General features: G+C 46.7%; 1 protein-coding gene across 1 annotated transcript in view; it reads left to right on the top strand.

Moving 5' to 3' along the window:
• LOC144943618 (RNA-binding protein 5-like) overlaps positions 1-12150 on the top strand; it is a 69915-nt gene that overhangs the window by 25728 nt on the left and 32037 nt on the right. The window lies entirely within an intron of this gene.

Here is a 12150-nt window from a genome sequence, read left to right as displayed (position 1 = left end):
TGCTTCACTCTGGGGTTAAGGTTTCACTCTGGGGTTAAGGTTTCACCCTGGGGTTAATGCTTTACTCTGGGGTTAAGGTTTCACCCTGGGGTTAATGCTTCACTCTGGGGTTAAGGTTTCACCCTGGGGTTAATGCTTCACTCTGGGGTTAAGGCTTCACTCTGGGGTTAAGGTTTCACTCTGGGGTTAAGGTTTCACTCTGGGGTTAAGGTTTCACTCTGGGGCTAATGATTCACTCTGGGGTTGAGGCTTCACTCTGGGGTTAAGGATTCACTCTGGGGTTAAGGATTCACTCTGGGGTTAGGGATTCACTCTGGGGTTAATGATTCACTCTGGGGTTAAGGATTCACTCTGGGGTTAAGGATTCACTCTGGGGTTAAGGTTTCACTCTGGGGTTAAGGTTTCACTCTGGGGTTAGGGATTCACTCTGGGGTTAAGGATTCACTCTGGGGTTAAGGTTTCACTCTGGGGTTAAGGATTCACTCTGAGGCTAAGGTTTCACTCTGGGGTTAAGGTTTCACTCTGGGGTTAAGGTTTCACTCTGGGGTTAAGGTTTCACTCTGGGGTTAAGGGTTCACTCTGGGGTTAAGGATTCACTCTGGGGTTAAGGGTTCACTCTGGGGTTAAGGTTTCACTCTGGGGTTAAGGATTCACTCTGGGGTTAAGGTTTCACTCTGGGGTTAAGGGTTCACTCTGGGGTTAAGGTTTCACTCTGGGGTTAAGGGTTCACTCTGGGGTTAAGGTTTCACTCTGGGGTTAAGGATTCACTCTGGGGTTAAGGATTCACTCTGGGGTTAAGGTTTCACTCTGGGGTTAAGGGTTCACTCTGGGGTTAAGGTTTCACTCTGGGGTTAATGCTTCACTCTGGGGTTAAGGATTCACTCTGGGGCTAATGATTCACTCTGGGGTTAAGGGTTCACTCTGGGGTTAAGGCTTCACTCTGGGGTTAAGGCTTCACTCTGGGGTTAAGGCTTCACTCTGGGGTTAAGGATTCACTCTGGGGTTAAGGTTTCACTCTGGGGTTAATGCTTCACTCTGGGGTTAAGGATTCACTCTGGGGCTAATGATTCACTCTGGGGTTAAGGGTTCACTCTGGGGTTAAGGTTTCACTCTGGGGCTAATGATTCACTCTGGGGTTAAGGGTTCACTCTGGGGTTGAGGATTCACTCTGGGGTTAGGACATCCTCTCCAACGTAAACACGGCCATTACCACACAGGGCGCCAGGGGCATTAAGCCATCGCCTCTAATGCCACCGCACAACGCCCCTTGCTACACACCATCGTTGAGCCCATATAAGGATGCAAACTGGTCAATTCAGGTGATAGATTAGTCCCTGCATTCCCCGTCTGTCGATGGCCTCTGCATGCTCGGTGTTTGTACTCAAGGAGAGGAGACACAGCAGAGGGGCGGGTCACACATAATTGTATGTCATTCATATTTACCAAAATACATTGAATGTATATAATTTGAATGAATCTAGGACATATTTTAACAGCTTTAAATTTCAGGACCGTACCCCCTTGGGAAGTTTCTAGATCCACCTCTGGCATAGCACGTGGTGATACAGTAAATAGTTGCCCAGCATTGCATATTTACAACCATAATGTGGCACTTTGACCTTATTGTAAATGTCCTTCTTTAATCAAATACTGTATTGTATATGGTCGTTTTTTTGGCCAAATACCATGTGTTGGTGACGACCAATATTGCATTAAGGTCAGTAATATAAATAATATATATTTTACCAGGTAAATCCCACTGAGCTATTTAGCTATTTTTCAGAAGCGACCTGGCCACAAATGATAGCTCAATGTAGTGGCTCATCATGTGGAAATTTCTAGCAGCCAAATACTCTAAACAAATGTTTCTAAATGTGGAGGGAAACACTGGAGGACCAGGATAAAAATCCACGTGACCACGGCGAGAACATGCAAACTCCAAATATACAGGTTTCAGGTTTGGGATCGAACCCACTATATCCTGTATACCAGGCGAGAGTGTTAACATCTCGCCACTGTGGCACCAAAAACGTGCTTGAACGTTACCACGTGGTAATGCGTGACTTTGATGGAGAAGTATGTGAGAGGTGTGCAGACGAGAACATGACCGTATGTTTGGCATCGGACTGAGGGATGAGGTCGGTGAGCATCCATTGAGTTTGCAGCCAGACAGACGTGAACATAAGGGCCGTCCATAAATGACGTCACGCGATTTTGGACGATTTTGACCGCCCCCCCCCCCCCTCGTCGTCACACGGCGTCACAAAAAGTCAGACCCCCCCCCCCCCAAATATGACGTCACAAAGCTCTGCTCCCCCCCTCCCCCCCAAAAAAAAAACATGCTTCAAATCGCTTTAAACTATTGTCATCGTAGTGCGTATTTAATGTGGTGCTGCACTCTGATGTTGTTTAATTAACTAGAACGTGTTGTCTATATTTATTTAAAGTTGCGCATTTTGCCACCCCCCCCTTCGTCACACATTGTCACAAATGTCTAACCACCCCCCCCCCCCAAGGTGCGTGACATCATTTATGGACGGCCCCTAATCAACACTTTAAAAAAATGCTCTAAAATGACAATAAAGGCCAACATAAAAAGATGCCAATAAACGTTGCACATGACCTGTCACAGTGGTTGTCATCTGTTTTGTTTCTACTCTTATGGCTTTCCACTGCTGAATGAGGGCCTCCCTACGCTGTGCCGCTCATGGAAGTTATTTGACCATACTTGACCACACAGGTCAGTGTGGGTTGGTGCTAGATTCTATCCGTTTTAAACCGAGGAAACCTTATGTATATATTAACCCCCCTCCCCAGCCCTAGTCCTTCCTCAGGAACTAAACTATTGATTAATCAAACTGTGCATATTGCGCTGTATAGCAGCTACATCGTGGTGAAACTAAGACCCAAGCACAAGGAACATTTGCTTTACCAGCTGATATAAAACTAAACTATTTTTATTTTTGACAGGTAAGGCCCACTGAGCTATACAGCTCTTTTTCACAACTGACCTGTCCATCACGAATGAGAGCTCAACTAAGTGGCTTATCACGTGGAAATGTATACTGGAGCAGCCAAATACTATAAGAGGATGTTTCTAATTGTGGAGGGAAAAACCGGAGGACCCAGAGAAAAATCCACGCGACCACGGGGAGAACTTGCAAACTCCAAGTATACGGCCGTCAGGGTTAGGATCAAACACCCACCTCCTGTATACCGGGCGAGGTAGTTAACATCTCACCACCCTGGCGACCCAGAGCTGAGCTTACAGTTGTCGTGCCGTGTGTGCTGGCCCTGAAAATAGCGGGACTCTCTCTTACCCTGAAAGCCCTCAGCCCCAACAGCCCTTTGACAATGTGATTCTCTCAACTCACGCTACAGAGAACCAACCCCTTTATATATCTGGGAGACGTCAAAATTAACCGGGCCCAACCTCCTCGCATCATTATTTGAATACAGCACACTGCACATGAGCACTTGTTTAAAACATTTTTAATCAAAATTTAGCTTTTCATCAAAAGGCGAGTAAGTACGTTAGTTTTGATATGTCGTGCGTTTACATTTTGTTGAGATCCGAATGTGAACACAAAAGCTATCGTACAAACTTCCCTTGAAAAATCCGCCGTGCAAACCGCCCATGAGGCAGATGGGCCGTGTTTAATAACCTTTGACCTCAGGCAACAAACCGCCGCCGGATGGAAATCGCATTGAGCGGTGCGCCCCCTGGCGAACAGAGCGCCCTATTGCACCTCGTGCCACTTTTAGAATATAATTCTAACAAGCGTTGCCTCTGGCCAAATCACAAGGGACTGCTGCACCCTATCCTCGTCAGATCTCAGAAGCCAAGCAGGATTTTTTGAGCCTGGATAATGCTTGGATAGGCGACCACCATGCATAAACATAGGTGTTGTAGCATGCCATATGGTGCTACGTTTCCAGCAAAGGGCATCGAAACCAAAATCCATTGGCATTGTATTGTTTTGTACATTGATATATCGATGCGTTTGTAGCTGGCTGGAAGTTCAACTATCCGGACTGCTCAAGCGATTTGATTCTCAAATGAGCGCTGAGGTGGCGATTGTCTCCTGCCTACAGATCTGAGCGCGAGGTGGAAATTCCTATTGTGTGGACGAGTCTCTCCGCAAAGCCGTGCTCACTTTATCGACCTCGCAGGATGATGATGGGCCGAGTCATCAACCCCTAGTCAGGATTTGAGCTCGCAAGCTCCTGATTGCAAGCTCCCAATTACAAGCTCCTAATTGCGATCTCTGCGGGTGAGCCACATGGCCCGTTATGCAAACGAGGACTCCGTTCCCAATTAGACGGAGCCAGCTGAGGCTTTACTGTTCATGCGTACACAACACAGCCATTTAAAACAATATGCAAGCACATATACATTAAACATACAGTGTGTGCATATACACACACAGACAAAAATCCCCCGTATAGGCTTAACAGACTTGGGGTAAGACCTGTTCGCGAGTAGCAGTTAAGAAGGCCGGCATGGCACACGAGGGGGTGGGTGGCTAGCACCTCACCCGCCCGCCTTTGTCTCCCCAGCGACAATGATTTTACACACCGCACCAGGTACTCATTTGAGGCCGAGTCGATCTCGGGGAGGCCCATGACCGGTTCAGATAATTGTCACGAGTGTTGGCCGTGGACATTGAACAATAACACACACACACATACACACATATAAACATATCCGCTCACAAATACAAAACATGCATTTAGTTCCACCTTGCCTCGCTTAGTAACAGACCGGAGGGTGCTGGCAGGGTTACCATGGTTACATTATCACATGTGCCTGACTGCATGTTGGCGTTTTCATTCTAAATTTACTTATGCTGTCAATTGCCCTAGCCCTATCTTTTTACAAAGACTTTTTTTTGTATGGGAAAACTGCAATGATTTGAGAGTTAAGAATAGTATGTCGTTCCAGACGAAAGTCTGATGCCAAAGTTGTTTCTGTGGTTGCCGAGGAAACGTGGATACAAATATGTCTTGGGAACCCAAACATTTGTAGTTTTGTTCCTGATGAGATGAATTTGATCGAAAATCTAATATAAAACTAAACATGAGTTCCGGATTTTTTTTTTTGCGAGGCCACACATTTTGCAAATTAATTTAACCTATTTCAATTAATAAATGTTCCCACAAGACCCAACCTAAAAAATCCGGGACAGTCATCTCTGCTTGACGTCTTGTTGACTAATGCCCCTCACAATTTCCCACTTACTGGTGTTCTGGGTAATAACCGTAGTGATCACTCCTTCATATTTGGGGTGAGATCGTCAGCCAGACCCAAAGCCCCCCCTAAATTGGTTGATAAGCACTCCATGAGACACTTCAGCATACAGGCTTATGGCTTCACTCTGATATTGACAAGGTCTGCGATATCCCCAACCTGACTACGGCTTGGGAGACCTTCCGGTACACGTTTCTTCAAATTCTTGACAAACATGCTCCATTGGTTAGATTTAAAATTAAAGGCAACCGCCCACCATGGTTTCATCCTTTGATTACTAAGCTCATGAAAACTAGGGACAAGGCTGGGCATGTGCTCAGAAAAGAAATTTGGTCAATGACTGGCTCGAGTACAGGATTTTAAGGAATAGATGTGTTAAAAAAATAAGGCACGCAAAAAATGCATACTTTTCCTCCACTCTCCTGGAATCACATGGCAACGCCAGGATCTTCTGGAAAACAGTCAAATGTATCGAAAAGGCATCTAACACAGATAATCTTCCCGCTGCGCTTAACCGAAATGGGGACAATTTTTCAGAGCCCCAAAAATAGTCGACAATTTTAACCTTCGTTTTACTGAAGCTGGTGACCTTCTTGACAATGTATTGGGAGTCACCTCTGCTCATGCAATTTCCTACACCCCTGTTCAAACATTAAACGAATTTAGTTTCAAGGCTATCCACGAAAGTAATGTTCTGAAACAAATGTCCTACCTCAAAGGATCCTCCTCTACCGGAGCGGATAGTATTCCCGTCTTTGATCTGCTAACTGTTGGTCACCTAATATACAAACCTATAGCCCATATTTTCAACCTGTCCATCAAAGAAGCATCAGTACCTCTAGAATGGAAACATTCCTATGTACGTCCACTTCACAAGGGGGGCCCTAAAGATGATCCAAATAACTACCGGCCTATCTCAATTTTGCCCCCGTTGATTAAAATTTTTGAAAAATTATTGAACTACCAAATTATCAGTTTCCTCTTTGGTTCTTTCAGTTTCCTGTCCGACAACAATCTATTACATCGAAACCAATCTGGGTTCCGAAAAAAATATATAGCACCACATCTGCTGCATTTGACTCTCTAAATCACATTTACAGTAGCATTGATAATAAGCAGTACTGTGCCAGTCTTTTTCTTGACTTGTCGGAAGCCTTTGTTACAGTCGACCACAACACCCTGCTTAGTAAACGAAGTTGCCTCCGTTTCTCCAAACACGCAGTGGAATGGTTAAAAGATTACCTCTCTTCTCGCACCCAAACTGTATTCATAGATGGTTGGAGGTCAAACAGTGTTAAGATAACAAAAGGGGTTCCACAAGGTTCCATCCTCGGCTCCCTCTTGTTCTCTCTTTATGTCAATGACTTGGGCACTGACCTGGATCATTCCAGGGTAAATCTTTTTGCAGATGACACGATACTGATTACTGCTGGCCGCTCTCCAGATGACGTGATTACTAAGCTCCAGGGTGATTTCAACAAACTACAACATCAGCTAGTTGCTCTAAGACTAGTCCTGAATACCTCCAAAACCAAGATGCTATGCTTCTCACCAGGACTAAAGCAGGAAGTTATTTTTCCCCAATTACATTCCTTAAATAATTATCAAATAGAGCAAGTCAAGATCTATAAGTATCTTAGGCTCATTTTTGATTCACAACTTAATTTTCAAAATCATATTGATTATATTGGTAAAAAGACATTTTTAATTGGTTTTCTGTATGGACACAAGCATTTCTTCCCCCCTATGTTCCGTTTGGAATTGATAAAAGCTACCATACTTCCTCTACTTGATTACTGTGACATCGTATATCAGCACCCAGTATTGTACTGAAGAAGCTTGAATCAATTTATCACTCGGCCTTAAGATTTGCATTGAACTGCCCATATAGGACCCACCACTGCGATCTCTACATTGGGTCAAACTTAACATCTCCTAATGATCTACGGCTTGGGCATCAGATCGTATTTATTCACGATGTACTTACAAAAAAATCAGCAGACTACCTTCTGAATCTCCTCACTGTTTCGAAGAACAAATGTGACCTAAGGTCCTCGCTCATTTACCAGCTTCACACTCCTTATTGCCGTACAAATACTGGAGGAAGGGCCTTTGCTGTTGATGCCCCCAGGGTCTGGAATGCTATCGCAAATACACTGCAACTTGGATCACTACCTGTGCGATCTTCACTCAAAACTGCTGATGAGGAGCTGTACACCCCTAGCTTGCCACGGCTATGTAATGGCTTGAAACCAAATGCATCGCTCCGGATGACCACTGCAAAGTATGATCTTGAGTTTTGATTATAGTGTGCTGATCTTTAAAGGTGTATTGAAAAATGTTGATACTCCTGCTGATACTCCTGTTGTAAAGGAGTGACTCATGCTGCCAAGCTATGGCTACAAAGTTTGGTCGTACATGTTATGTATATCGTTTATTGTTAAATTTGAATCACAATTCCTATGATCACTGTTACATTGTTTTTATAGCTTAATTTTGGTGATTTCGAAAACGTATGGTTTAGCCATGTTTGTTTGTTGAAGTACAGAGTTAGCCTGATAACTTTAATCTAAATTGTCTTATGGTTGTTATTGTTAGACTTGCATCCCACTGGGATTTTGGCACACAGCGTTGATATACAGTGTTTTTTTCTGGAAGACTTTGCTGCTTTTTCCTGGATTTTTCTGTTGCGCGTAGTCACTTTAAGATGTTCTTCGTTCATGTTTTTGTTTGTTGCGGTTGCACCCGAGTCAAGAGCCGCATGGCTCACAGTGCTATACCTAATAAGTGAACTGAACTGAACAATTCTAGATGGTGGTCTAAACAGAAAAAAGGCCACACGTTCAGTTCTATTGGAGCTCGTGGACTGGATAAGGCTGAGAGAATGTTGTACATGCAATGCTACACACCTTTGTGTGTTGATAAATGTGTCTGTTTCTATCCCACTTTCATGTTTTTGTTGCAAAGGGTATCCTCGTCATTAACAGCTGTGAAAGGGTACGATTGGTTATCTCAGTATCATCACCCTGCAAGCAGAGATTTTAAGCTGTTGACCCTTGTGAATGACCTCAGCCATGCTATATACACTCTGTTCGGCGGGATCGAGGGGGCTAGGCGGGCGCGGCACGGGCTAGAGAAGAGATGGAGTGATGTGGTACAGGAGGATGTGGAGCTGAGTGGACTTGCCGATGACTGGTACCAGCGGTGTCAAGATCGGCCTCTGTGGAAGAGGCTCGTGAAGGACGTTGCTGGGCAGTTGGAGGCAGTCGCCCTCCAACAACAACGGAGGGCGGAGGAGCGACCCTCACAACAACGAGCGGAGCGCCGGGTGGCTAAAGCACAGCAAGTTGGCACAGTAGGGGGCACAGGTGGTGCATCAGCCACTCATCTCAGTCAGGCGACCAGTGGCATCTGGGTCTGCCCCGTGACCTCCTGCCAGCGGGCGTTCGACACTTCACGTGGCCTCAAGGTGCACATAGCCTGGCACAAGCTTCGTGGTGACGTGTTGTTATAGTGGGGAGTGGTAGTGTAGCGGTTAGCGTGCTGCTCTTTGAACCTGGCGATCCAACTTCTATTCCCTCTCACGGCCAACATGAGTGACGATTATCTGAACCGGTCCTGGGTCTCTCCGAGGTCAACTCAGCCTCAAATTAGTACTTGGTACAGTGTGTAAATATCATCACCCACAAGACAAAGGCGGTAGGGAGTGGTGGTGGCCACCCACCCCCTCGTGTTCTGTTCCGGCCTTCATAGGTGCTTGCAAAGAGCACTTGCCGTAAAAGTCGGTTAAGGCTATACGGGGATGTCTTTATAAAGTGTGAATTTCAACTGGAAGGAATTTTGCAGATCTCTGCAATTTGATACCAACGGTTCGCTACAGATGTCGCATACGTGACAGAATGTTGCCCTCACCGAGGTCAACAAATCAGCCCCTATTTCTGAGCCGCCTAAATTCCCATGGACTGTTGTGTTGAATCTCTGTGTAAGGTCATGTTTATTGCCGTAGCTTATTTTTAAACCTATCAGCACCCACACCAGAATTAGGGTACAGTAGCGCGTCTCCCTGCTGCAATGCTGCCGTTAAAAACAATGTGGGTCAAATAAACTAAACAATTTTTATCTTACCAAGTAAGGCCCACTGAGCTATACACCTCTTTTTCACAAATGAATGCTCAGCTAAGTAGCTCATCACGTGGAAATTTACAGCAAAAAAAATACTCTCAAGGCATGTTTATAAATATGGAGGGGAAAACCGGAGGACCTAAAGAAAAGTCCACATGACTACGGGGAGAGATAAACTCCAAATTTACAGCAGGCGTCAGGGCTGGGATCAAGCCCAAGACCTTCTATATACCCTGAGGACGCGGCATGCGACTAAGATGTGGCTGACATTGGCCGATGCACCGCAGAGACATTTTAAGATGCGGCTGACACTAAGATGCGGCTGACACTAACATGCGGCTGACATTGACCGGTGCACCGCAGAGACATTTTAAGATGCGGCTGACACTAAGATGAGCTATAAAGCTATTTTTAAGAAATGTCCAGTTGGGGAGGGTCAGAACGTTACAAAAACAAACAATCGGAGTGTAAAGTAAAGGAAAGTAAAACAAATCACTCAAAAAACATACAAGTAAAACTAACGATGTTTATCTTACCAGGTAAAGCCCAGAGATATTTATTTTACAGAAGTGACCTGGCGACAAATGATAACTCAACAAAGTGGATTATCGCGTGGAAATTTATTGCAGAAAAATAATATAAATGCATGTTTCTAAATGTGTTATGTGTAAATGCATCGTACGGGCAGAATGGACATTTTAAACACCCACAGAACTACAGCTACAACTATATCTGTTCAAACAAATGTAATGACAGTAGAGTCAACCTACTGTGTGAATGAACTATGGCCATAGGAGGTAATGAAAGGGGAGTCAGCTTGCAGTACGAATGGACTAGTGGCCATGGGAGGTAATGACAGGGGAGTCAGCTTACAGTACGATTGGACTGGTGGCTACAGGAATGATCGAGAATAGGATTGTGGTCAGGTGACAGAAGAGGATGGTAGAGTCTGCTGGTAGAGCGAGCGTCTAGTCTCTAGAAGGTTCGAAAATGGGGGCGTGGCCTCGGACCGGATACAAGGGAGATGCGGGGGAGACTCGGGGCTTTTACAGTGGGGTCTCCGCCTGTTCAAGTGAACATACGTTTTTAGGCAAGTGCTGTTAGCGAGCACCTATGAAGGCCGGCACGGCACACGAGGGGGTGGGTGGCCAGCACCACGCCCGGCCATCTTCGTCACACACCGTACTAGGGAATCATTTTAGGCTGCGTCGACCTAGGGGAGGCCCAGGACCACACACACATACACACTACTCAAGCAACACACAACTGCTCGAACACAATACGCAACTACAGTACAACCACACGCAACTGCAATCAAATGCAACCGTAACCACTTAAACACAACGGCAACCACACACATCTGCAACTGCTCAAACACACCTGCAATCTGCTTCTTGTGTTTAGTTTGTTACCCTCCCCCTACACCTCTGATTAGCACGGCTGGTTGTGTACGGTGCGAAAGAAGTTCAACCCACACATAAAAAACAGCCGTCCTTACACACACGACAAACACACAATAACCGCCATTCGCCACTAAGTGGCGGTGACGGCACCACGACGCTTGTGCCAGGCTATGTGCACCTTGAGGCCACGTGAAGTGTAGAACGCCCGCTGGCAGGTCACGGGGCAGACCCAGCAGGTGCCACGGGTCGACTGAGATGACCGAGATGCCTGGCTGATGCACCACCTGTGCCCCCTACTGTGCCAACTTGCTGTGCTTTAGCCACCCGGCGCTACGCTCATTGTTGTGAGCATCGCTCCTCCCCCCTCCGTTGTTGCTGGAGGGCGACTGCCTCCAACTGCCCAGTAGCGTCGTTCACGAGCCTCCTCCACTGAGGGCGATCTTGACACCGCTGGTACCAGTCATCGGCAAGTCCACTCAGCTCCACGTCCTCCTGTACCACATCACTCCATCTCTTATCTAGCCCGTGCCGCGCCCGTTTAGCCCCCTCGATCCGGCCGAACAAAAGCTGTTTAGGCATGCGGTGGCTGGGCATGCGGGCTACATGACCCAGCCAACGCAGCCTTGCCTGCCGGAGGAGCTCACCGATGGGACTTTGCCCAGATCTTTCAAGGATTTGTGAGCTCCTCACACAATCCAGCCTGGTTAAACCCAGGATGGATCGTAGGCAGGCAAGCCTAAATGTTTCTAACCGGCGAAGATGTTCCATTAGGGGGGTCCACGTTTCGCAAGCGTAGAGAAGGGGGAGGGAATGACTGTGGCCGAGAAGACCTAAAGCTTCGTGCGGAGCGATAGACCAGGTACAAAGACAAACATTCCCCAGTATACATCATGAGACCCCCAGTATAGCCTTAACAGAGTGTTGGGGCAAGTGTTGTTCACAGTGAGCACCTATGAAGGCTGGTACGGCACAGGAGGGGGTGGGTGGCCAACACCACGCCCGGCCGCCTTTGTCTCCCTAGTGGCGATGTTTACACACCGCACCAGGTACTCATTGTAGGCTGAGTCGACCTAGGAGAGGCCCAGGACCGGTTCTGATAATCGTCATTGGTGTTGACTGTGAGCGGGAATCGAACTCGGGTCGCTGGGTTCGTCGCGCAGCGCGCTAACCGCTGCACCACCGCTCCCAGGCACACACAAACTACAACACACGTGGGCGGGAGGTCACGCAATGGACCCAGGTGCCACGGGTTGACCGAGATGACAAATTACAGTGCTGTGCAACCGCACAAACTACGACTGCCAACACCGCGTACACCCGGGCCACTCGTAAAATCTCCCACCCTAACCTTACCAAGGGTCCTCTGTTCACTTG

Source organism: Lampetra fluviatilis, chromosome 32 (assembly GCF_964198595.1).
Source record: "Lampetra fluviatilis chromosome 32, kcLamFluv1.1, whole genome shotgun sequence".
In the NCBI taxonomy this organism is placed as follows: Eukaryota; Metazoa; Chordata; class Hyperoartia; order Petromyzontiformes; family Petromyzontidae; genus Lampetra; species Lampetra fluviatilis.
This window is presented reverse-complemented; position numbering and strand designations above follow the sequence as displayed.